Source organism: Aotus nancymaae, unplaced genomic scaffold (assembly GCF_030222135.1).
Source record: "Aotus nancymaae isolate 86718 unplaced genomic scaffold, 86718_ANA_hifiasm-v0.15.2.pri h1tg000030l, whole genome shotgun sequence".
Classification (NCBI taxonomy): Eukaryota; Metazoa; Chordata; class Mammalia; order Primates; family Aotidae; genus Aotus; species Aotus nancymaae.
The window spans coordinates 3,223,475-3,249,411 of NW_026988443.1; the positions used below are offsets into that span (position 1 = coordinate 3,223,475).

At 39.8% G+C, this 25,937-nt stretch overlaps 2 protein-coding genes across 6 annotated transcripts in view; both read left to right on the forward strand.

Moving 5' to 3' along the window:
• Positions 1 to 25,937, forward strand: part of LOC135277191 (uncharacterized) — a gene marked incomplete at its 3' end in the record, with an annotated part of 232,910 nt that overhangs the window by 65,185 nt on the left and 141,788 nt on the right. The gene's annotated exons all lie outside the window — the stretch shown is intronic.
• The window catches only part of LOC135277230 (lon protease homolog 2, peroxisomal-like), a 34,781-nt gene that overhangs the window by 4,431 nt on the left and 4,413 nt on the right, over positions 1 to 25,937 (forward strand). Inside the window, exons 3-5 of one of the 5 annotated variants that reach the window (XM_064383030.1) lie at positions 488 to 650; positions 2,098 to 2,193; positions 22,046 to 22,154. The gene's annotated coding sequence lies outside the window, so the exon portion shown is untranslated. Of the gene's footprint in view, positions 1 to 487; positions 651 to 2,097; positions 2,194 to 11,637; positions 12,102 to 17,565; positions 17,746 to 19,715; positions 20,056 to 22,045; positions 22,155 to 25,937 lie in introns of those variants that run through there. The other 4 variants (XM_064383033.1, XM_064383031.1, XM_064383034.1 and 1 more) reach the window with 4 other exon arrangements.

Below are 25,937 nucleotides of genomic sequence, written 5' to 3' on the forward strand. Positions count from 1 at the left end.
GAAAAAATATTTTAAAAGCAGGAAAGCTTTGAAGACAAAATAGAGCCAGTGCTGGAAAGGTTGAACATGCTAGGAAGAAATTTTGTAATGTAGGAGAGAGAATGGAATTTTTTTCATTCACCAGGTGATAAGAAGTAATAATATATCAAGAAAATAGTGGCTGCAATAGTAGCTCAAAGAAAGATAGTTCCTAGATGTTTTCATTATTTCTAGTATCCAGTTCCTTGAAATTTGTTTTCTGATACAAATATTATTATAAGCATATACCAAAGAATCATGTCTACCTTGTGTTGGTCTACTTTTGCAATTCTGCTGCCTGTATATATACAACTGCCTTTTGATTATTATTCTGAACTTCGCTTCCTAAGCATATAGACTGTAGTCATAAAAGTGTTTATTCAGCACCAATCATAGTTTTCTATGTACCTGGGTACTTCATTTCCCATTTATTTTGACGTATGGTTTACTCTTCTGCCTTCTACGTTAGGTTATAGCAATACGCCCTATTAGGAGACTTACACATATCCCAGGTACTTTAGAAGATGAAGATGAAGATGAAGATAATGATGACATTGTCACAGTAGAGAAAAAAAACGAACATCTAGTATGCCAGAGCAGGCCCATAAAGTCTGTGTCAAAGAGATAAAGAGGTAAATTATAAAAGGCATTTGTTCATTATTGTTTTCATTTTGCTTATTAATGTTGAAAATTGTTGCTCATGGAAACTTGATTCTGCACTGTGGATCACAAAATGAAAGCCGAATCATTTGTTTTATATTCTCTGATCTTTCTCCTTTGTCTTATCCTTAGCATATTTATAGACAGCCCTACTCATTTGATGTTGTCGTTGCCAACTCTCATCTTTCATGGCTTTCCTGATTCTCAGCTTATATCTTTGATCCGTGGAGTACTTTCCCCTTTCTTCATCCTTCAACCAGAATCTAATTTTTAAAACATTCTTAGTACTCCTGATTAACACCACTTTCATTACTCTTTTCTCAAATACTGAGAATGCATGATACAAGTCTTCCACTTGCAGTGTGCTGTCAAGCTATATCACTCTTGGAGCTGCCTTTTTGTTGTCTGAAAGAGTGGACCATGCTTCTTTTCTTACACGTAATGTTTGTTCAGTTAGCATTGTATTCTTCACATGTGACTTTTTTTCTCAAGATTATAATCTACAGAAAAGATTTTCTCTTTGTACAAGAAAAAGTACAGGGAAACCTTGATAACAGAATAGGATATATAGGTTGATTACATTTTCTGGATATCCCCAGCATTAAACTGAAAGCCGTTTTTCCTTAGCATACTTTTAGCTTCAGAACTTTTATTGCATTTTCTTTTATTAGTGAATTGTAGTGAGCCTGCTTGAATGCTTAGTGACTTAACATTTGACTTTCTGAGGCTCACAGTTAAAAACACTGGTAATTGTAGTTGATGGGTATTTTATATTGCCTCTGACATTAGTTAATATGTGTAGAACATTTATTATGTGCAGAACACTTTGCTAAGCACTGCATATATTATGGAAGTAGCATTTGTTATTAAATATATGTTAGCTTGCTTTTATGAGCAGACCTCATTCATCTCTGATACAAAAAAATAAAATTATCGTATTACGCATAGTTAGGCACTTACATCTTATTGCGATAAGTAAACCAGTAGATACGTGTCACTTGACTCTCCTTGTGAGCTTAAAAGGGACCCACTAGTGAGGCCGTATTTCCAGGCTGGAATTAGATACACTGTTTTCTCCTGCAGTTTGCAGGTGTCTGTCTTATTTTGTTTTGTAAGTACATTAAGTACTTACAAAATAGGAGAATGCATTGTAGAGAAAGCAAAGCAGAAGGGAAGAACTCCTCCTTGGTGGGACTAGAGAAGAGGCATTAGAGTAGGCCAGTAAGAGATATAGGAGTAGTGATCATTACATTACAAAACAAAATGAACATTTCATTAACTGGATACTTTAAAACTTTTTCAGATTTAAGTAAACATGCATGATATATCTAACCAAGAAAGAGAGATATGTTTGATTTTTCTGTTACAGAATATTTCTGTGTTCTTGAACATGTTTGCTATGTATTTCTTTCTTCACAGACTCAAAAAAAATGCCTCAGTCAATGCCAGAATATGCTCTGACTAGAAATTATTTGGAACTTATGGTAGAACTTCCTTGGAACAAAAGTACAACTGGTAAGCCACAAAATAACACCATTTTTGCAGTGAAATTGTCACTCAGGAAGCACTGATTGTCTTACTGTTAAATTATTTTTATTTTTAATTTTTTGAAACCATTTTATTGAAGTGTGATTGGCATACAAAAAGCTGTATGTATTTAATGAATACATCCATCTCAGTGAGTTTCAGAATCAGTATGCACCCACGAAACCATCACTATCTTCATAGCCATAAACATATCCATCACCTCCATAGTTTCCTCCTACCTCTTCTGTGGTGATGATGATGATTGGCTTTTTTCTTTTGGTGCTGGTAAGAACGTTGAATATAAGGTCTAATGTTAAATTAGACTGTAGCAAATTTTAAATACACATTACAGTATTGTTAGCGATAGGTGCTTTGCTTTATAGTAGATCTCTTGAACTTATTTATCTAGCATAAAGGAAACTTTGTTCCCTTAAACCATCACCTCCCATTTCCTTCTCCTCTCATTCCCTGGCGACTACTAATCTACTCTGTATTTCTATGAGTTTGACTATTTTAGATTCCACATGTATGAAATAGGTGAAATCATACAGTACTTGTCTTTCTGTGTCTGCCTTATGTCAGTTAGCATAATACCCTGTAGGTCCATCCATGTTATCACAGATGGCAAGATTTCCTGCTATTTTAAGGCTGCATAATATTCCATTGTATGTCTATACCATATTTTCTTAATTCACTTCTGTGTCAATAGACTTTTCAGTTTTTTCTGTATCTTGGCTATTGTAAGTAATATTGCAGTGAATATGAAAGTGCAGATATCTCTTTGAGATCCTGCTTTCAGTTCCTTTGGCTATTTACCCAGAGGTGGAATTGCTGAAATCATATGGAAGTTCTATTTTAACTTGTTTAGTAACTTTGATACTTTTTTAGTAACTTTTTTAGTGACTTTTCGTAATGGTCATACCAATTTACATTCTGAACAACAGTGTGCAAAGGTGCCCTTTTCTCCATATCCTCACCTTCACTGGTGATTTTTTTTTTTTTAGTAATGGCCATCCTAACAGGCATAAAGTGCTTTCTCATTGTGGTTTTGATTTGCATTTCCCTGATGATTAGTCATGATAAGCACCTATTTGATTTTTTGCTATTAAGTTGCATGAGTTCCTTATATATTTTGGATATTAACCCTTTATCAGATATACAGTTTGCAGATATTTTCTCCCATTACATAGGTTGACTTCTCATTTTACTGATTTTTTTTTCTGTTTAAAAGCTTTTTAGTTTGATATAATCTCACTTGTTTATTTTTTGCTTGTGTTGCCTTAATTTTGGTGTCATATCGAAAAATATCATGCCCAGACCAATGAGGAGCTTTTAAAATATACTTTCTTCTAGGAGTTTTAAGGTTTCAGGTCTTCCATTAAAGTATTTAATCCATTTCAAATTAACGTTTGTGCAGTGGTGTAATAGAAGGGTTCAAATGCGTTCTTCTGCATGTGGGTATCCAGTTTTCCCAACAACATTTTTTTGAAGAGACTGCCCTTTACCTATTGTATATTCTTGGTGCCCTTGTTAAAAATTGGTCGACTTTCTAGGTAACCTTATAGGGTTTATTTCTGGACTCTTTATTCTGTTCCATTGGTCCATGTGTCTGTTTTTGTGCCAGAATCATAGTCTCTGATGACTGTAGCTTTGTAATATGACTTGAATTCAGAAAGTCTGATGCCTCCAGCTTTGTTCTTGCTCAAGATTGATTTTGCTGTTGAGGGTCTTTTGTAATGTCTTACTCATTTTAGGATTTTTTATCTATTTTTGTGAAAAATACCATTAGAATTTTAATAGGGGTTGCATGGAACTTGTGGATTGCTTTGAGTGGTATAGACATTTTAACAATACTCTTGTAGTCTATGAAAATGTAGTATCTTTCCATTTATATGTGTCTGACTTCTTTTCTCAGTGTTTTATAATTTTTAGTGTATAGCCCTTTCACCTCTTTGGTTAAATTTGTACCTAAGTATATCATTCTTTCTGAGACTATTGTAAATGAGATTGTTTCCTTAATTTCTCTTTAGTTATTTAGTTATTTATTTTGAGATGGAGTTTCACGCTTGTCACCTAGGCTGGAGTGCAGTGGCATGATCTCAGCACACTGCAACCTCCACCTCCCAGATTCAAGCAGTTCTCCTGCCTTAGCCTCCCAAGTAGTCTTGATTACAGGCACCCACCATGATGCCTGGCTAAGTTTTTGTATTTTTCGTAGAGACATGGTTTCACCATGTTGGCCAGGCTGGTCTTGAACTCCTGACTTTAAGTGATCCACCTGCCTCGGCCTCCCAAAGCGCTGGGATTACAGGCGTGAGCCACCACGCCCAGCCCTTAATTTCTCTTTAGAGAAAGATTTTTTTTGTGGGATTTTGTTTGAACCTTAATGAAGTGTAATTGACATACAGTAAACTTCACAAATGTAATATGTGCATTTTGATGAGTTTTGACTTACGTATACATCACCTAAGATGATAATGAGCATAACCATCACCTCCAAAAGTTACCTCATGCTCTTTGATAATCCCTTCCTTCTTCCCCACCTATTTCCTCCTTGCTTCCCAACCACCAAGCAACCACTAAAGATTAATCTGTATTTTCTAAAATTTCCTGTAAATGGAATCATAGAGAATGAGTCTTTGTTCTGGCTTCTTTAATTCAGCATGATTGTTTTGAGGTTCATCCATGTTGCTATATATAACAGTAATTTGTTTCTTTTTATTGCTGGAGTTGTATTCTGTTGTATGGCTATACCATCATTTGTTTATCAGTTCACCTATTGATGGACATTTGGGTTGTTTCCAGTTTTTTGGCTATTAAAAATAAAGTTGGCTGGGCACAGTGGCTCACGCCTGCAATCCTAGCACTTTGAGAGGCCAAGGTGGGTAGATCATTTGAGCCCAGGAGTTTGAGACCAGCATGGGTAACACAGGGACACCCTGACTCTATTTAAAATAAATAAAATAAAATAATAAATCATATAAACTAAAATATTTAATACAAGAAAATATCAAAAAATTAAGCTGTGAACTGCGGTAGTAAATGTATTTTTTAATTTATTTAATGTTGGCATGTCATGACAAAATACTGCTTTCTAGTTGAAATATTTCTTGGTAGTCTGAGATGCCATGTGTGTCAGCATTAGAGATGTATAGCAGCAATGTATCCATGATGAAAATAATTCCATTATTTAGCATTTGAACAAAGAACTGGAGATGAGTAAATGATGGTATAAAAGGAGTCATGTTAAGCTCCTAAACCATTACCATATAGGATTATGTCTAGATAATTGTGAGTGTGGCTATAAAACCATGAAAATGCCATTGATACATTTTTATAATTTTTTGAGACGGAGTCTTGCTCTGTCGCCCAGGCTGGAGTGTAGTGGTGTGATCTTGCGTCACTGCAGCCTCCACCTCCTGGGTTCAAGCAGTTCTCCTGCCTCAGCCTCCCAAGTAGCTGGGATTACGGATGCTTGTGACCACATCTGACTAATTTTGGTATTTTTACTAGAGAAAGGGATTCACCACGTTGACCAGGCTGATCTTGAACTCTTGGCCTCATATGATCTGCCTGCCTTGGCCTCCAGAAGTGCTGGGATTACAGACCTAAGCCAGTGTTTCCAGCCTAACTGTCTTTGTTTGTTTGTTTGTTTGTTTGTTTTTTGAGACAGCGTCTCGCCCTTTTACCCAGGCTGGAGTGCAGTGTGTGATCTTGGCTCACTGCAACCTCTGCCTCCTGGGTTCAAGCGATTCCCCTGCCTCAGTCTCCTGAGTAACTTGGGATTACAGGTGCCTGGCACCATGCCCAGCTAATTTTTATATTTTTAGTAGAGATGGGGTTTCACCATGTTGGCCAGGCTGGTCTTTTAACTCCTGACCTCAAGTGATCCTCCCATGTTGGCCTCCCAAAGTGCTGGGATTATAGGTGTGAGCCACTGAGACTGGCCCCCCATTCATAATTTTTGAAAGAGAAGTTTACCTACCAAGTAGAGGTCTCAGCTAGTAATCAAAAGCAGAAAGTAAAGCAGAGAGGAAAGAGTTGTAGGAAATAGTTTGCAGATTTTCCCATCTTAAATAAGAGGAGTCAGTAGATACCATTTCAGTTTTCAAATTATAAATAGAGGAATTTATATTGAAATTTAAAAATGTTTTACATGTCACCACGTGTTATTCAAGACAGGAAGAATGCTTTCTGAATCACTAAAAAGAATAATTAGAAAAATATATCCTGTATAGAAAAGATAGAACGTAATTTATATAACATGGAAATTGTTTCCTTAAAAGATCGCAAGAGCTTTTAAAATTGTCTTTACTTGGCCTATTTCTTGAAAGAAATTTCTTCACAGTTTTCAGTGTTTTCTAAATTACCTTGACTTTTATTCTTGCCTTACCGAATGTGTTAATCATGAATGGATAATGCATTATAACAAGTACCTTTTTACGTACAAGGTGATATTTTGATGGAAACTTTCTCTTCTTTAACATGATGATATTGATAACCTAACATTGAGCCATCTTTGCATAACTAAAATAAATCCCACTGAGACTTAGTAGATTATTCTTTGTAGATTTCATTTACTAGCATTTTAATATTTACAACTATAGGAATTAGTGTGAGGTTTTCTTTTATGTTTACTGTGGTAGGTTTTAGTGTCAGGGCTAGCATTGTGAAATAATTGAGAAACTTTCTCTCACTTACTCCTGTATTCGTTGGTTGGGTTCTGGGGCCAGGAAATGGGGAAGAAATTTTTGTTCTTCCCTTTCTACGTCACTTACCTAGAACTCTGACTAAAATCAGTAGTACTACAATTAAATTATATAGTTGACTGCTTAGCTAGGTTTTTGGGGGAACTAGCTTGGGAACCAAATTACCATCTCAGGCTATTTCTGTTGAGAGATCTGCTGTGAGTCTGATGGGCTTCCCTTTGTGGGTAACCCGACCTTTTTCTCCGGCTGCCCTTAGCATTTTGTCCTTCATTTCAACTCTGGTGAATCTGACAATTATGTGCCTTGAGGACTATCTTTGTGGTGTTCTCTGTATTTCCTGGACTTGAATATTGGCCTGCCTTGCTAGGTTGGGGAAGTTTCCCTGGATAATTTCCTGAAGAGTATTTTCCAGCTTGGATTCATTCTCTTCGTCACATTCAGGTACACCTATCAAACATAGATTAGGTCTTTTCACATAGTCCCATATTTCTTGTTGACTTTGTTCATTCCTTTTTACCCTGTTTTCTCTAATCTTGCCTTCTCGTTTTATTTCATTGAGTTGATCTTCAACCTCTGATATCCTTTCTTCTGCTTGGTCAATTCGGCTGTTGAAACTTGTGCATGCTTCGTGAAGTTCTCGTGTTGTGTTTTTCGGCTCCATCAGTTCACTCGTATTCCTCTCTAAGTTGTGCATTCTCATTAGCATTTCGTCAAATCTTTTTTCATTGTTCCTAGTTTCTTTGCATTGGGTTAGAACATGTTCTTTTCTTATTATCCACTTTCTGAAGGCTGATTCTGTCATTTCATCACACTCATTCTCCATCCAATCTTGTTCCCTTGCTGGTGAGGAGTTGTGATCCCTTGTAGGAGGAGAGGCGTTCTGGTTTCTGGTGTTTTCATCCTTTTTGCGCTGGTTTCTTCCCATCTTTGTGGATTTATCCACCTGTCGACTTTGTAGTTGTTGACTTTCTGATTTTGGTAAGTTTAAGTCTGCAGCAGCAGAACTCATAAACCCCCTTTTTTTTTCCCCAGGTGTTCTCTCCCAGGGAGTTAGGGCTTTATGAGTTTCTGCTGTGCTGCTGCCGTTTTTTTTCTTTTTTTTCTTCTTCTTCTTCTTCAGGACTGCCCTGCCCCCAAGGAGGCAGCCTAGTCACTCTAAGCCTGCAGAGGCTTCGCTGAGCTGCTGTGGGCTCTGCCCAGCTGCCGTGTGAACTTCCCTGCAGTCCTGTTTATATGGGTGTAGTTAGAACTGCCTCAGGAACGGTGGCCCGCCTCTGTAATGACACCTCTCTCTGTAATGGCAGATTGCCTTGGCAACGGCAGGTTGCCTTGGCAACTGCAGGCTGCCTCCGTAATGGCAGACGCCCCTCCCCCACAGAGCTGGACCGTCCTGGGTTCAGCTGCGCTTGCTGTGAAAGCCTCAACACAGAGCGTTTCCAATTGCTGTTTTTTTGTTTTTGTTTTTTTTGTGTGGGGATGGGACCAGCCGGGCCTGATCACCTGGCTCCCTGCCTCAGAGCCTTTTGTTTTTCAGTTGAACGGTCGGCTCTCTACCAGGTGACCTGGTCGCCTGTTGAATAGGCGCCGGGATCTCTGTGATTTCCCAGGCGGCGACCCACTGCGCCAGCTGAAACCGCGGCTCTGAGATTCGTGGCACTTTTTTGCCCGGGAATCTCCTGGCCTGGCTCCCTCTTTCAGCTCCCCTTGCTGGCTAAGAGGGGTCACAGTCTCGTTTACTCTGCACTGGGAACCGCTGCACTGGGGCTCAGGAAAAACAGCCACACCGGCCAAAACAGCCGCCCTGGCGACCCGTGGGGCTCCTCCGCCTGGGAATCTCCTGGTCTGTGGGCAGTAAAAATCCGTCTGGAAATGCGGCGTCCACTCGCCCTCTGCGCTTTCACTCGGACCTGCAATCCTGAGCTCCTCCTAACCGGCCATCTTGGATCTCTCTCTCCTCTTCTCTTTAATTAACAAAGCTCCCTAAAAGCTTGGGCGTAGCATACATGTATTTTCCTTAAAGTGCTATTTGTGGTACTTGGAATGGAAAGAACATTTATAAGACTTATCAGCTAGCCGATAGCCTCTAAGCATAATGATAAATCCAAACTAACCTTGATTTGTATGACAGTGGGTACCTACTCTGTGCCTCAGCTTTCCTGGAATCTCATTTGGATATAATTGTAAGTTATGATTGGATATTATTGTGTCTTTATACTCTTTTCAGCCCAGTAGCATTCTGTAAATATTGACCCCTAACTCTTAGAGTTTAAAAAAAAAAAGTAACTGCAGTAGGGAGGGCTAATAGGAGAAGGTGAGAAGTCTTTGATAACAAACTTGTTCGGATTGCAAGTCTAAACTTCCTTTCATGAAGTTGATTTCTATTATGAATATGAGTAATAAGGAGAAATGTTGGCATAATTATCAAGGCTTATTCTTGCATTTTGGACTCACTTTCTGTTAAAAAAATAAATAAACTGTAAGAACTGTCTCTCTAGGCTGGGCACAGTGGCTCACGCCTGTAATCCCAACACTTTGGGAGACTCAGATGGGTGGATTGTTTGAGCCTAAGAGTTTGAGACGAGCCTGGGCAACATAGGGAAATGCTGTCTCTACAAAAATTAAAAAATTAGGCAGGCACAGTGACGTGCGCCTGTGGTCCCAGCTTCCTAGGAGGCTGAGATGGGAGAATCATTTGGGCCTGGGAAGGTCCAGGCTGTAGTGAGCCAGGATTGTCTCACTGCATGCCAGCCTGGAGACAGAGACATTGTCTCAAAACAAACAAACAACAACAACATTAACTGTCTCGGATTAATCTGACATTATGAATCAGATTTGCAAGTTGCCTTCATTGTTCTCACTGATCTCTCTGTTGATCTGATGGAAGATGCCTTAGGAAAGCATGAATTTGCATTTCATGGTTTAAGGATTTCATAGCAATTGTAAGTTCTAAGAAAACATACCTATAGTGTACGTGTTAAAGAACGTATCTAAATGTAGGAACCGTGAACTTCTTAGAAAAGAATATGATGCTTTTTTAATATCTTGTTTTCTGTTTGCCTTATTCAAAGGGATCCCTATCCATAGACAGGGATGGGAAGCTGTTTCAGAAATTTTTCTATGAGAAATGGTTATTTTTATTCTCTTTTATTTGCTCACTTAAAATTCTTACGCATTAAAAAAGAATCATCACTGGCCTTGCATGGTGGCTCACGCCTGTGATTCCAGCACTTTGGGAGGCCGAGGCAGGCAGATTGCTTGAGCTCAGGAGTTCAACACCAGCCTGGGCAACACGGTGAGACCTCATCTCTAAAAAAAATAATAATAAATTTTAAAAAAGAATCATCAGAGGGTTTTAGTAAACAATGAGGGGTGCAGGTCAGAGTAGAGAATTGATTTGGGTGATTTCTTCGGGCAATTTCGAAAGCTATTTTTGTTGCCTAGACTTCTTATTCTTGCATGTACCACTAGAGGCTGTAGTTCGCTTTTGTAAAGGAATTGGCATCACTCTTGAACGAAACTTAAAGAAGCTGTGTCTAGGGCCTAAATCTTCTAATTTTAGCTACAGAGTAAGTATTTGATGGGATTTACAGAGTGAGTTTGTGGAATTAATGCTATTGACATCATCACCACATAACATGTAGGGAATTTATTCTTATTTCTTTTCACATTGGTATTGATTATTTGATAAGGCTTGGAAAGCACTTCTTCAGTGCCTGGCACACAGTGAGCATTCACTAAAAATTAGCTTTAAGCATTATTTTAATTCTATTAATAATTTCTCAGGAGGACAAGTTTAGATTTACAAGCTTCAGTGTGACTTTGTATAACTTTCAGTCTGATTTTTCAAATTGCCTTCTAAAATACTGATCCTATTCTCAGGATTATTACTTAATTTATATGGCAAATTTTGGGAAAATGCATTTTTCTGTTGCCCGTTAATGCACAATGTATAGTGTCATGATTCTCACTACTTACGAACATTGTTGGATTAAAATAAGTCTCTGTTTTAAATCCTTACTGACATATAAAATGTGTTCTTTTTTTCAAGGGAATATGCTTTTGTGTGTGTGACTATATTAAGAAAACTGAGTCTAAAGAAAATAAGAATTGACTTTATGAGTCTTTTGTAAAAGGAGGTCATGTTACAATAACCATTGCCTAAAATATTTGTAAATATAACCTTTTTAGAAATGTATATATGGTGGCTGTGATTGCTACCAAGTAAAAAGTATAAGGATTTGTTTTGTGAATCATTCTGTTCAGCCTGATTTTAGATACACCTTGCTGGTAAGTGTTACCTAGCCGTCAGTGTACAGATGTTTGATTAACTACTGCAGCAACCAGCCCTTGTGCTGTTGGGGACATATTACCCATCTACCCCATAAATTATTAAAACCTGGTGAAAATTTTTATTTCAAACCCTGTTTGGAAGCATGTGGAGAGTAGTGGGGTTCAGTTGTTGAGGGAAGGGTGAGGGCAGAGCATGCACTTAGGTCAGGGTTATGAATTGAAGGTGAACAGTAGGAGGAGGAGAGAAAGAACAGCCGACAATTCCAGCACAACCATGGGTGTGCCTGTGGGAACATGTGGTTCCATGTGACACTTGAGGCATTTGGGAGATACCCAGGTCTTGGCATTTGTGTACCGGTCACGTGCTCACAGTTAGAGTTCATGAAAAGTTTTGTTTTTCCTCAGCCTCTGAGTAGGCATCAATGTTCCACAGTCTAGGACTAGCCAAGGAAAGAGAGAGCTGCTTTGTTATCGCCCTTGCTTTTCCTCTGGACTTTGCCACTCGCTCTCACTATGGAACTCTGGCCTTTTGCTTAAAGTACCCGTGTATGAGAAGGAGGATGCTGATAAGTTGGGGATTGGTTTTAAAAACAAGCACAGATATATCGTTTAGGGTTAAATAATAATAATGAGGTGGGAGATGGGGTAGAAAAAGAAAGGCTTGCCTTACATTTAATCTTAAACTTGGAAAATAATAGTGATCTGACTAAACATTAGTTCATTTTTGTCTGTATTATTTTGAGTAGCTTAACGGAAGAATAATGTTTATGTTCCCTATTAACTCATTCAGTTTTTCAGTCTTCTCAACATTTCTCATTTGGGTTTATGTCCATTGTGATGTTTCTGTCCACTTTATAAGCCACAAAATACCCGTTCCCTTCTATCGGTTTCTACAACTTAAATTTTTATATTTAAATATTATATTTAAATCATTTGTATCAATTCGCACAAATTTTATATAAAGTAACTTCTTTTAGGATGAAGTTTTATGAAATCATGTTTGCATAATTGTTTTTCATTTGTTGTTCTTTGGTAAAAAGAATATATTATCGTCGATATATTATTAATCATAATATTTCTAGGATTTAATTGATAATAAACAGCTGGTAAAGTATTTCCAGGAGCTAAATATCCTAGAAATACTTTACCAGCTGTTTATTTAGATAATAAAATTATATTGTTGTGAGAAATACTTGGCTCAACTTGCAAACAAGTTGAGAAGGAAAATGAACTTGTGATTGCCACATTGATACATTTTCATATGCAACCTGAAATGCTAAAGTTATGAATAAAGTATTTTATTATTAGTTTCTACAAGGGAAAAATAACTGAAGCAGCCAGCTTCTAATATATTTTTTAGCATAGTATACCAGATATATTATGGTTTGCCCAGTATTCTTCTTTCAGCTTGTATTTGCATGTAGCTCTTCTTTGTTTCTCTAAAACTTAGGTTTATTTTAAGTCCTCGACCCAGGGCTTCCTCCATTAATATAAGTGCAGTCAGTCATGATTTTACTCTTCTCTAAACTAACCACCTATTGTGCTCCTTTATAGAATACGGGCCTCTGGCATTTCTACCATACAACTGTGTAGATGAAACATAAATACATTTATAAAAAGTACAAGCTTTCTCAGGCAGGGGATTTATTGTATATCTTCTTTATATACCCCATGGTGCTTATTTAACATGGTGAGTGCTCGATAGGTGTTTTGTGAATTCATATAATATTATAACATAATATTTTGGAAGGTATGCAACCCTTTAGATGAGTACACTTATCCAAATTAGTCTATAAAAAGATTTAGGAATGACTACTAGAAGAAGAAGAACCGCATTTGTTTAGACATGCTATTATACATTAAAATCCCAGTTTCTTTTAAAGACACTTTTTCTTTTTGAGATCATTAAGATCTTTTTTAAACTGATTACATTTTCCTGCTTGAGATGCGCATGCCGCGCGCGCGCACACACACACACACACACCCGCTTGGTAGAAATGTGAAAAATAAAAAGAAAGGAAAAAAAAATTCTCATGTTTTTCTACCATACAAAGGTAATCACTGTCAGTATTTCATTTTGTTCTGCCAGACTTACTGGATTTTAAGTAACAGTATTGTAATCCTGTCATTTTCACCTCACATTATAACACTTAAACTCTTTTATATTCCAGATTCTTTATAAATTTTATTTTAATGTTTTGCATTATAGCCTGTGGAAGCCCTTTAATTGACTAGGTAGGAAAAGTGGATGGTGAAATGTCTATGTTTTTCTCTGTTGTCTGGTGTAAAAGACATTTGCAAAAGTTGCTTCCATAAGGCAGAAATGGAAGTGGGACTGAAATTCAGGTGTACTGATTTCTGCTCTTGTACTTTTTCCAGGAAGCCAGAAGTAGACTTTAAATAGCTGTTGCTAATAACCATGAGCATCATCGGAAAGCTCACTGTGTGCCAGGCACTGTGCTGTGTGTGCTTTTCCTGTGTTCTGTCATGGTCCTTATATTAATATAACCCACCAGGTTGACACTGTTATCCCTATCTTATAGTTGAGGAAACTGAGGCTTAGGTCAAGTAAGTTGCTCAAAATAGTATTCAGAGGCTTGTACTATATAACCTTAAGAGTCGTGATGAAAAGCTGCTTTGAGCGCTGGTATGATGGTGGGGAACAATCTTCCAGCCGTATATCTAGCCTCTACTCTGTGGTAAAATCTCATCTGTGTCATAAAAGTGCTCACTGGCTCTTCAGAGGAGGTTATCATACCTATGAATAAAAACTAGGTCATAAGTAAGCATAAGATGAATTATGGGGCCAGTAAATATGTTGCATTATTAGAGCAATCACTTTTTGAGAGGTAGTCAGAAAAAGTTTCTTAGAATTGTTGGGATTTACATAGGCAGGAAAAGAAGTATTAAGGGCAGGAAGGCACCATATTGACGAAGGTAAAAATGTTTAAATGGCATAATAGCATCTTGATTGTGGACGAAGCAAGAAAGTAATGGCAGCAAGTTGGGAAGGTGAATGGGGGGCTGGATTGTGAAAAGCCTCAAACTCCAGACAAAGGAATTTGAACCTTATCGTGTAGGCTCTGGGAAGCAATGGAAAGTGTAAGAGGAATTGCTTGTATACAGTGTGACTAGAATCTAGGATTCCACCTTTTTTTAGAAAGGGTACCTGCCTAGAATATTATTTTCTCTGTGACTTTAGATGTAGAATTGTCAGTACCATTTTTTGAGATTTACTCATCAGAAAAGGAAAGGCAAACAAATAAGTGCCACAACAAATGACCCATGAGAGGCTTTAAGATTCTTTTAAAAATTCCCTTCCCTACCACTCTTAAAAATCAGAGTAATGGCAAATCTGTAAGTTCTCTAGAAAAATAATTTGATAGACTTTATTAATGCTGAGTCTTGTCTTCCCTGTACCTGATTCTGAAATCTTGAATGTGCTAATTACTTATATTAACAGGATAATGCTTATTGTATTTGGTTCCCATGCCTTGGCCACTTTTCCCTGATGAAAGGCATTCCCGTGATGGTTTTAAGGCTTGCTTGTCTTTTCAAAGATCACTCTTATTTATTCTGTCCTACTTTATACCAGTCATGTGGCAGAACTGAGGCCTGCTCTGTGAATGGGCTTTGTGCAGATCATGAGATACCTGCGGCTGTTCCACTTATCATTGATTATTTTCTCCTAGGTGGTCAGGCTTTTAGGCCTTTTCAGAAGCAGCATTTGCTTTGCGCAACATAGACAGCAAGGTTGTAATTAAAATTAGTAAATTGCTGCTTTGAGTTTTGCTGTCTGTAAAAAAAGCACCTGTTTTGGTTTGATACACATGTATGGTTTTATTTCATGCCACACTGTATATCTGTCATAATGATGTGGGTGATTCTTGTCCAAATATGATAAAGCAGCCTTTCACATATTAACACTCAACAAAATATATGGCTGGCTGAACATATATTATTGTCAATCAGTGCATATGCGACGAACATAGTTTTGTTCAAAAGGCCAGAATAATGAAATTGTGATATAAATACTGTTGACCCCAGATCCTCTTACTGTAATTAACAGATTATTACCTCTGAAAATAAAAGAGACTAAAGTTTTTCTTTTTTTGCTTGTTTGTTTTTGGTCTACATTCTGAGTGACTCTTTGAACTGATTTAAATCTCTTTCATGAAGATGATGATGTTTTAGCTGGCCTCGGGGCAGCCATTTCAGTGTGTATAAAGGTGGTTGTGTTGGGTAGGGGGATGTTCTGAAAAATCATGCAAACCGTGGAATTCATAGGGTACTTCAGATATTTTGGAATCCTGAAGAGTAAGAACCGTACCTGGTAACTCAAGTGTTGTGTTTCATGGGCAACTTGCAGCCAGAATTAGTAGAAGATTAGAATTGAATGTAATGACTTTCGATTTATCATAGTGCCTTTTAAATACATAGTACCTCTTTGCTATATTATTGTTGTGATGGCTGAATGATCTTTTCGTTTTTTGTTTTTTTTTAACTATACTTTTTTTTTTGAAAGAAAGAAAAAAAAGAATGCAGAAGAGGAAGAAAAAGGAAGAGAGAGAGAGAGAGAGAGAATGGGAGTATTGCTTTCTTGCCCAGGCTAGAATTCAGTTTAGTAATGGGTATTGAAAACCTCTTTTATACCAATAATTATATTTAATGATGACAGGAAGGAATAAGGGAAGAAAATAACAAACAAGCAGCCAACCAATATTTCATTTAAACCTATGAAATGCTCTGCGATTACTGAGGAGTGAATTACTTCCAATTATGTAGTCACTTTTGGAATAGGTGTGAGGTGGTAATGTATGTTTTATGTATTTGAAGTGGAGAGTTCTATAAATGTTTATTAAGTTTACTTGTTCCGGGTCTGAGTTCCAGTCCTGAATGTCCTTGTTAATTTTCTGTCTCGTTGTTCTGTAGAATCGTTAGCTCTTCTTGTTAGATTGATCTTTTTGCCATTATGTAATGTCCTTCTTTGCCTCTTTTGATCTTTGTTGCTTTAAGGTCTACTTTATCAGAGGTGAGAATTGCATCTCCTGCTTTTTGTTTACTTGTTGATTTTTACTCTCTGTTTGGTTGGTAAATCTTGCTCCTTCTCTTTGTTTTGAGTCTTTGTGTATCATTGCATGTGAGATGGGTCTGGATGCAGCATACCGATGGGTTTTGGCTTTTTATCCAATTAGAATATATATAAGTTTAATACTGGCATTTGATGCTAGCTGGCTGTTTTGCCCATTAGTTAATGTAAATTTTTCATTGTGTTAATGCTCTTTGCTTTTTGATATATTTTTGGAAAGGCTGATATTGGTTGTTCCTTTATATGTGTAATGTTTGTTTCAGAAGCTTTTGTAAAGCACGCCTGGTAGTGGTGAAGACTCTAAGTACTTGTTTGTTCGCAAAAGATTTAATTTTTCCTTGGCTTATAGAGCTTAGTTTGACTGGATATGAAATTGTGGGTTGAAAGTTCTTTTCTTTAAGGATGTTAAATATTGGTCCCCACTCTTTTCTGGCTTGTAGGGTTTCTGCTGAGAGATCTGCTGTAAGTCTGATAGGTTTCCCTTTATGGGTAACCTGACCTTTCTCTCTGGCTGCCCTTAGTATTTTCTCCTTCATTTCAACCCTAATAAATCTGGCGATTATGTGTCTTGGGGTTGGTCTTCTTGAAGAATATCTTTGTGGTGTTCTCTGTATTACATGGAGTTGAATATTACCCTGCCTTGCTAGGTTGGGAAAGTTTTCCTGAATGATATCCTGAAGAGTATTTTCCAACTTGGATTCATTCTCTTCATCACATTCAGGTACACCTATCAAATGTAAATTAGGTCTTTTCACATAGTCCCGTATTTCTTGAAGACTTTGCTCATTCCTTTTTATCCTTTTTTCTCCAATCTCGTCTTCTCGTTTCATTTCATTGAGCTGGTCCTCCACTTCTGATATCCTTTCTTCTGCTCGATCAATTCGACTGTTTAAACTTGTGCATACTTCGCAAAGTTCTCGTGTTGTGTTTTTCAGCTCCATCAATTCACTTATATTCTTCTCTAAATTGTCCATTCTCGTTAACATTTCGTCAAACCTTTTTTCAAGGTTCTTAGTTTCTTTGCATTGGGTTAGAACAAGTTCTTTTAATTCACAGAAGTTTCTTATCACCCACCTTTTGAAACCTGCTTCTGTTATTGGAACACACTCGTTCTCCATTAAGCCTCGTTCTGTTACTGATGAGGAATTGCGATCCCCTGTAGAGGGAGAGGCATTCTGATTTTGAGTATTCTCTGCATTTTTAGGCTGCTTTCTTCCCTTCATTATCTATTTATCCCTCTGTCGTCTTTGTAATTACCGACTTTCTAACTAGGTCTCTGAGCAGACGTCACTTGTTGATTCCCAGCCCTGAAATCTGAGCAATCCACTGCGCCGGCCAAAACAGCGGTGTTAAGATTGATGGTGCTTTTCTGCCCGGGAATCTCCAGACTCTGCACCAAGAACTGCCGCGCTAAGGCGCCAGCAAAACTGCCGCGCCAGCCACAGGAGTCGCCCTGGCGACCCGTGGGGCTCGTCCGCTGGGATCTCTTGGTCCGTGAGCAACACATATTCGTCTGAAAGTGTGGCGTCCTCTCGTTCTCTGAGTTCTCACTGGGAGCTACGAGCCCGAGCTGCTAGTGATCAGCCATCTTAGATCTCTCTCCCGTACAAAATAACGCTTGGGAAACATTAAAATTAAGCTAAATTGTAAAAAAATAAAAGCAGAAAATAAAATAAAACATACTACTAAATGAAAGAAGCCAGATACCAAATGTCACATATTGTATGGTTCCATTTATATGGAATGGTCAAAAAAGATAAATGCAGAGATTGGTGGTTGCCTGGGAGGAGGGAATGAGGAGTAACTACTAATGGGTAGATGGTTTTTTTTTTTTTTTTTGCAGGGGATGATGAAAATGTAATGGCTCAGATAGTTGCAACGATTGTACAACCTTGTGACATACTAAATGCCCCTCAATTGTACAATTTTGTTTTTTTTTTTTTGAGACGGAGTTTCACTCTTGTTACCCAGGCTGGATTGCGATGGTGCGATCTCGGCTCAACGCAAGCTCCGTCTCCTGGGTTCAGGCAATTCTCCTGCCTCAGCCTCCTGAGTAGCTGGGATTACAGGCACGCGCCACCATGCCCAGCTCATTTTTTTTTTGTATTTTTAGTATAGACGGGGTTTCACCATGTTGACCAGGATGGTCTCGATCTCTTGAGGTCAAGTGGTTCGCCCCCCTTAGGCTCCCAAACAGCTGGGATTACAGATCACTCCCGGCTGAATCATATGATTTTGAACAGTGAATTTTATGTTATGTAAATTACATATGAGAAACTAATTTTTAAAAAGTAAATTACTGATTTCCTCATGGAGACCATCCACTGCCCTCATCTTCCCTTCCCCCACCGTTCCTATCCCGCCCTCCCCCTACCTCCCTGAACCCTTTCTGCCTATCGCTGTGCCTCCAGGCGGGGTCCCCTCCCGCTAAGCAGCGCCTCTGCACAGTTGGGCGCCTGCGTCTTGCGGCTTTTGGAGGGCGACTCAGGGCACAGGCGCGCCCACCTCTCAGCCTGTGAAAATGGACGCTCCAAGCTGTTTTTTCTCCGGTACTTCAGTTAATGGTGATGACCGAGAAGGTTGCACGTACTGGAACGGATGGAGGAGGACCTGGCGGGCCTCTTAATATTTAAATCCCTCCTGAAGCTTGAGTTCGTCTGCCTCTAACCTCCGGATGCCTTGATCTCAAAGGCAGGTTGACTGCCTGCAGGCGCTCGTAAACGCTGGGGACTTCTGAGACCCACAGGCCTTACCCCTTTGCATGCAGTGTGACCCAAGCCCATTGCTGAACCTCACTAGGAAGGTGGCACAGTGTTACTGGTCTTGTGTGTTGTTGTGAAGGTGAAGTGAAGTAGTGCATCTCACTGACCCGTGCATGGGTGTTGAGTCAATGGTGATCTGTACTCCAGGGTCTTTTCTGGGTCAGCCTCAAGCTCCTGCAGTTCGCTTGGTTAGGCCCAAGGTTATCAGCTACACCTAGAACTGTGAGCCCTTGTTGTTCCCCTGGTGGTAGATACCCCTGTTTTGTACTGATGTTTCCCACCTGTGGTCATGTATGTATAAGGTAACCCAAACCTGTTGGAGATGAGACCTGAATCTTCTTTTCTAAAATACCTATCTGATAGGCCATGAGACATAAGGCCATCATCCATGGGAGATTTTGTACATTTCTTTTGGTCCACCCAGCCTTATCTTCTGCCATCTTCAACTTCTATCCCAATTTTATTCTTTTAGTCCTAACCTCAGATTCTGCATCTTACTTCTGCAATTTCCCCCATTTCTGATTGTTTGTATAAGCCCATGAAATCTCTCCCCTTTTGACCTTCTTAGTCTAGGACCATGTTCCTTCCTCTTTCCTCAATTCTGCTGATATTCTCCCATTCAAATTTTAGTTCCTCCATTTTCTTTTTTTTTTTTTTCAGCTGGAGTTTTGCTGCATTGTTCAGGCTGGAGGACAGTGGTGGTATCTCAGCTTACTGCACCTCCACCTCCCGGGTTGAAGCAATTCTCTGGCCTCAGCCTCCTGAGAAGCTAGGATTACAGGAACCCACCACCACACGCAGCTACTTTTAGTAGAGATGGATTTCACCATGTCGGCCAGGCAGGTCTCGGACTCCTGACCTCAGATGATCCACCCACCTTGGCGTCTCAAAGTGCTGGGATTACAGGCATGAGCCACCTTGCCCAGCCATAATTCCTTCTAAGGCAGCCTTTGATCCCTACCCCACCAAAGAAAACCCACAGTCAACAGCATCTCAAAACTTAAGAGCCTCTTTATTACTTATCTGTTAATCCTAATGGATTTGTTTATTCAGTTTGATAAGTATGTTATCGGAATCAATAAATTGTTATGTATCTATATATTTGGAAAACCAGCTGGTATCCAGAGTCAAGCCAACAGTCTCAGCACCTCTTAGATTCTGTAGCCATAGTATTGAGAAATTTACATATCTTTTTCCCTTTAGATGAAGAACCGCGGTTTTCCCAAAGAGGTGTATTTGGCAGCATTCTCACGCTCTTGCTGAGCTTCCTCTTCATGGCCTTACGCTCTGGCCTCTGCTCTTTTGTGATGGGCGTTGACACTGCTGGCCCAGAGATGTCGGGTGTACTCCGTGGCCTGGGTTGTAAATTGAAGTCTTGGATTAGAAATTGATTTTGAGGCTTGGCCAGTGACTGGAGATTGGTCACAGCAGTGGAAACAGGCTCCCGCTGGAAAGAAGAGCAACATGGTATTTTGTAGGATGCTGGCCTAGAAGCAGCAGACTGAGAGGCAGTAGGAGGCTGGTTAGGATTGGCTGAACCGCGTTGGGTTCCATTGGTCGAAATTGGCTGAGCTGGTCTGGCAGGACGTGTCAGAGATGTGTTGGTAGAAGCCGGTTGGGACAGACTGACTGCAGTCGACTGAGCTGACTTAGTAGAACCAGGTGGAGCAGGGCAAGCCACAGCAGGCCTACGTGAGGCCGGAGGGTGTGGCCGCCGAGAAACACGTCGAACTTGAGGTTTGTCCAGGGTCAGAAAGGGCAACGGTATCAACTTGACCTTCCCAGGTGGTGGCAACTCATACTGGGATGGAGATGGACACTCTTTTTCAGCACTATCATCCAGTTTCTGGGCCTTGACTTGAGTTTTCTCCGGGCCTTTCCCCTCACGTCGGGTATCCAGCCATGGTTTGAGAGCTGAGAATGGCCGAGGGTTCTGGGTGTTGCTTGAGCTCCCCAGAGTCCGGGAGGAAGAGAATCCAGTTTTCTTGTCGGTCTTTTTCCCCAGTGCATGGAAAACTTGCGTGGACTCTACCACGTGCACGTCCAGGGAGCTTCGTGGCTTTTTGAAGGTGTCTCGGCTAAGCTCAGGTTGATCTTTCTTGCGCTTCATATTGGGAATGGCTTGCTTCTCTTCTACCTTGACTTTGGTCCCTGACTCCTCACTGTGTTCAGATCTTTTGGAGCTGTTCTCTCTGCTCCTTTTGGTCTTCTCCTGCCCGTGCCTCTTAGTTGTGCTGCTCCTGCTGGATGCGTGAGGTTTGTTGTGAGGTCTGTGACGTTTGTTGCTAGAATGCTTGCTCTTGTTCACAGAAGCGCCGTCACTGGCGGTAGCACCGCGAACAGTCACTTCTCCCTGTAATAGGCTCTCTGTGTCCTTTGGCTGGATTTTGGCCTTGGGAGCACCCTGGATAGGCTCGGCAGCTTTATGCTTGTTCTTCCTGACTTGATGAGAGTGACCCTTTCTGACGCTTGACTTTTCCTGCACCTGATTTACCTCGATGGCACTGGGATCTTTGGCTTTCTTTGCAGAGGGTTGGTCAAGCTCTTGTAAGGAACTGAAGCTGGAGGGGAGGGGAGTATCCTCCACCAATGTAGTGATGTCTGCAGGATCACTGCTGGACTCCATCCCATTTTCAAGTATCCCTTGGCCCTCAAGACTCAGGCTGTTCTTTCTCAGATTGGTGTTTTCGGAACCAGGCTGCTCCTCTTGGCCAAGGGGATCAATGCAGGACAGAAGCTGGTGGCTATCAGGGATTTCTAAAGGAAGCAGTGGAGGCTCTTGATTTTCTCTTGGGAACTGGTAGGCATCTAGAGGCTTTGAAAGCTTGGTTTTAATCTCATCCAAATTCTTATTCTCGGTTTTGTCCTGGCTTGGAGCCGGAGACAGTGTCAAGAGATTAGTTGGACTCTGGACTGGAGCTGTCGTTGAAATGTCGCCAAGGTCAGGTGTTGCATTACTCTCAAGTATCTGGGTATTTCTGCTACCGCAGGACTTGGAGAATTCTGAAGTTCGTGCCAGACAAAATGTCTGGCTTGGAGATTGCAATCCCAGGGAAGTATCCATCCCCAGGGAAGTTTTCATCACTACAAAGGAATCAAGGAAGAAGTCAATCCCTGGTAAGTGAGATGCTCCCCCTACACACCGATGCAGCAATTGGATAGCTTTGTAACGTGGGCAAGGCATTTCTACTAGCTCTTCTTCATGACCATGGACAAGACCCTGCATTAGGGGATAGGCAGTGACTGTTCTCTTACTGGTTATCATTTGATGTGATTGTTTCTTGGCTTTCTTTGGATTTCGTAGGGTTGTTGTAAGCCAAATAAAAAGCGAAAGTGATTTTTAAATAGGAGATGTTTTATAAAGCCTCATATTCTCATACGGGGTCCTTTCCATTCTCTCCACTCTCCTGAGGGAAAAAGAACACCCTTTACACCATATACTAGGGGAGAGAGTGGAGCCCTTCCTCGTGAAATACATAAGCAAGCCCAGATTCTGAGCCTGTTTGTTTTGGAGAGGATCTGTAAGCACAAGGTCTTAAATCCTATTGTAAGTTAAGGAAAATCAAAATGTCCCTGCGAAAATAAGAGTTCTGAAGTGCCTTCCAGAGACGCTAAAGTAATAGATTAGGGAAGGAAGTTACAGAGTGCTGGTGCAGGGGAACTGATCAGCCAGGCCACTAAAAAGTGTGGCATCTCTTGGGACTCTCTTCTGTGTGGCATAGATGGCCATTGTAGTGTTCAACTTTCCCACTGAAAAGGTGTTCTTAGATAGACTCTGAAAATGGAGAGCAATGCCCAAGAATAGTGGTTGAAGTCTCAGGACTTAAATTCTGCCTATCCATGGACTTACCACTCAGCTATCGATTTGACCCTCCCTTTCAATACTGTGTTTAATCCTCTCCTTTCTTGCTGTTTGTACTCACCTTGATTGTAGGGATTATAGGCAGACACCACTGCACCTGGCTATCTTTCTGTATTTTTAATAGAGACCGGGTTTCGCCGTGTTTGCCAGGCTTGTCTCTAACTCTTGACGTCAAGTGTTCTGCCCGCCTCGGCCTCCCACAATACTAGGATTGCCACATGAGCCACTGTGCTCGGCCTGGAAGCATCATTCCTAAAACACATTTCTAAAATATTGATATTAAATGCTGCCAAGTGTCATCTCTGTTCAAAAACGCAAAAGAAATAAAACAACTGAATGTGACTTCTGATAAGCTGCTTTTTCCAGGGATACTTTATTCTAGCCTGTTTCCTCCTAGTTTCTTGATCTAAGCATTTGCTAAAACCAACTTCATTTTGCCCTATTCAGAGTAGATTTTGCTCTGTTGTCTTTCTGCTTTTCTTCTAAAATTTAAAGTGTAGTTTTTGCTCTTTAAATCATTGTGTCATTCTCCAGGGCATATCCCAAGGGTAAGTGTAGGGGACCCGGTCTTTCTTCTTTCATTTAAAATGCCAAATTCCTTACCCTAGGATATCTTGCCTCCTTATAACCCAGTAGTCTTCATTTTCTCTTTCCATCTAGTTCAGATAGGAATCTCCAAAACGTGAATATTACTTTTGTTTGTTTGTTACCCAGGCTGAAGTCCAGTGGTGCGAACATGGCTCACTGCAGCCTCAACCTCCTGGGCTTAAACAGTCCACTGATCCTCCCACCTCAGCCTCCTGAGTAGCTGGCATGCCCGCACACCTGGCTGATTTTTAAAAAAGTTTGTAGAAATGAGGTCTTGTCATGTCGCCCAGACTGGTCTGGAACTCCTAGGCTCAAGTGTTTCTCCCATCTCGGCCTCCCAAAGCACTGAGATTGCAGGCGGGAGCAACCGTGCCCAGCTGAATATTAAAAACATCACTACACATCACTAAATATCAAAGAGTGAAGTTGAAATATTAGTTAGGGAGATGTCCTCCCAAAGGGCTGAGATTACAGGTGTGAGCCACCGTGACTGGCTGAGTATTTAAAACATCACTGAATTTAAAATAGTGAAGTTGAAATATTAGTGGAGGGAGACTATTACACATGAAACACCTCAGAATATGTTGCTAGTTTTCTACGCCACTTAGGTTTTCCCTCTGTTTCTGTTGAAAGAGACACACTCAAAAAGCGTCTGCTTTCATTTTCTCTACGTGTGCCCTTTAAGACTCAGCATTAGAAAAGAAAGGGGCCAGAAGGAATAACCAATCTATTATCCTAATGTAACAGATGAGGGAACAGATTTTGTGAGAGAAGAAAAGAGTCCTCTAAAGTCACACAGCTAGTAAATGTCAAAGGCAAAAGTGAAATGAGGTCTCTAGATTTCTAGTGCAGGGAAGGAATGAGTGAGGGAAGGAATAACCATTTCTAGTGAGGGAAGGAATAACCTTCCCTGTTATTCCAAGCTGTTTGGGACTATACGGGTAAAGAAATCTGAAGTTAGGGGGAAAGAAGTCAAAGGAAAACCGTCAAGAAAGTTTCTCTCTTTACCTGACATGGTCAGAGAAGAAGAAACATCAACTGTAGATACAAGGGATGAAGAGACGATCCTAGTGGATGTCTGCGTGACTGAAGCCAAGGAGTGCGTGTGTTCAGTATAAAGGCTACTGGTCACACTGCTCACTGGCCACTTGTGATGATGCAAATCTACCCCAAGATTCTACCAGGTGGCAGTAGGCTTGGTGAGAGAATGATGTCATAAAGCAGGCAGTAGGGAGGCCAGGTTCCCAAGAAGATGGAGTTGGCTGGCAGAGGTGATAGGAAAGCTGAAACAGTAGTAAGGGGCTGAGTTCCAGGGAGGTGAAATCCTGCAAGATCATCTCAGTGTTTCTTACACATGTTCACTAATATCATTGACTAATATTTATATTTTATATGTTATATTTCACATTATGTAATAGTCCTATACATTTATAGTTGTATAGTACATACACCATATCCTTGTACAGAAAGGAAAGGGACATCTGAGCAATTTCAGTTGTTCTAAAAGCATTTCAGTGAATCTGATTAATGAATTTCCTGCTGCTTTTAAGAGCCAAAGGAAGAGATTAAAGGGCCCTCTTTTGTACCTTGGCTGAAGAACAAAGTTCACTGACTGCCCCTTGTAGGAAATGATGTGGTCCAAAGCTCCTCTCTTTTAATTTCTTCTCCTCGAATCCTACCTTCCTTCAAATTACTGTATTTCTCAACTCCAAAATTTCTATTTTTAAATTTTTATTATTTATCTTTGTTTGTATTCTCTATTGGTCAAGACATCATTCTCATACTTTGTTGTAATTCTTTAGACCTAATTTCTTTTAGTTTTTTTAATTTTAGTAAAATACATATAACAGAAAAAGTGCCATTTTTTACCCCTTTTATGCGTACAGTTCAGTAATGTTAAGCACATTCACATTGTTGTACAGGCAATCTGCAGAACTTTTTCATCTTGTTAAAGTGAAGCCGTATACTTATTACACAGCAGTTCCTCATTTCTTTCTCCCTTCCTCAGTCCCTGGCAGTTACCATTCTCTTTTCTGTTTCTATGAGTGACTACTCTATATGCCTCATCTATGTGGATCATACAGTATTTATTTTTTTATAATGGACTGACTTCACATAGTGTTCTCAAAGTTAATCCATGCTGTGGCATTACACGGATTATAAATATTTGAAAGCATATTTATAGTAGCCAATTTGATATTAATAATATTCATATTTGTAATATAAATATAAAAATTTATATTATGAATATTTTAAAAGCATATTTCTAATAGCCGATTTGAAATCTCTGTCTAATAAATCCAACATGTCTTCCTTAGGGATGGTTTCCATTGACTTCTCTTTTTCTTTTTTGACACAGCATCTTGCTCTGTTACCCAGGCTGGAGTGCAGTGGCACACTCATGGCTCATGACAGCCTCGACCTTACCCAGG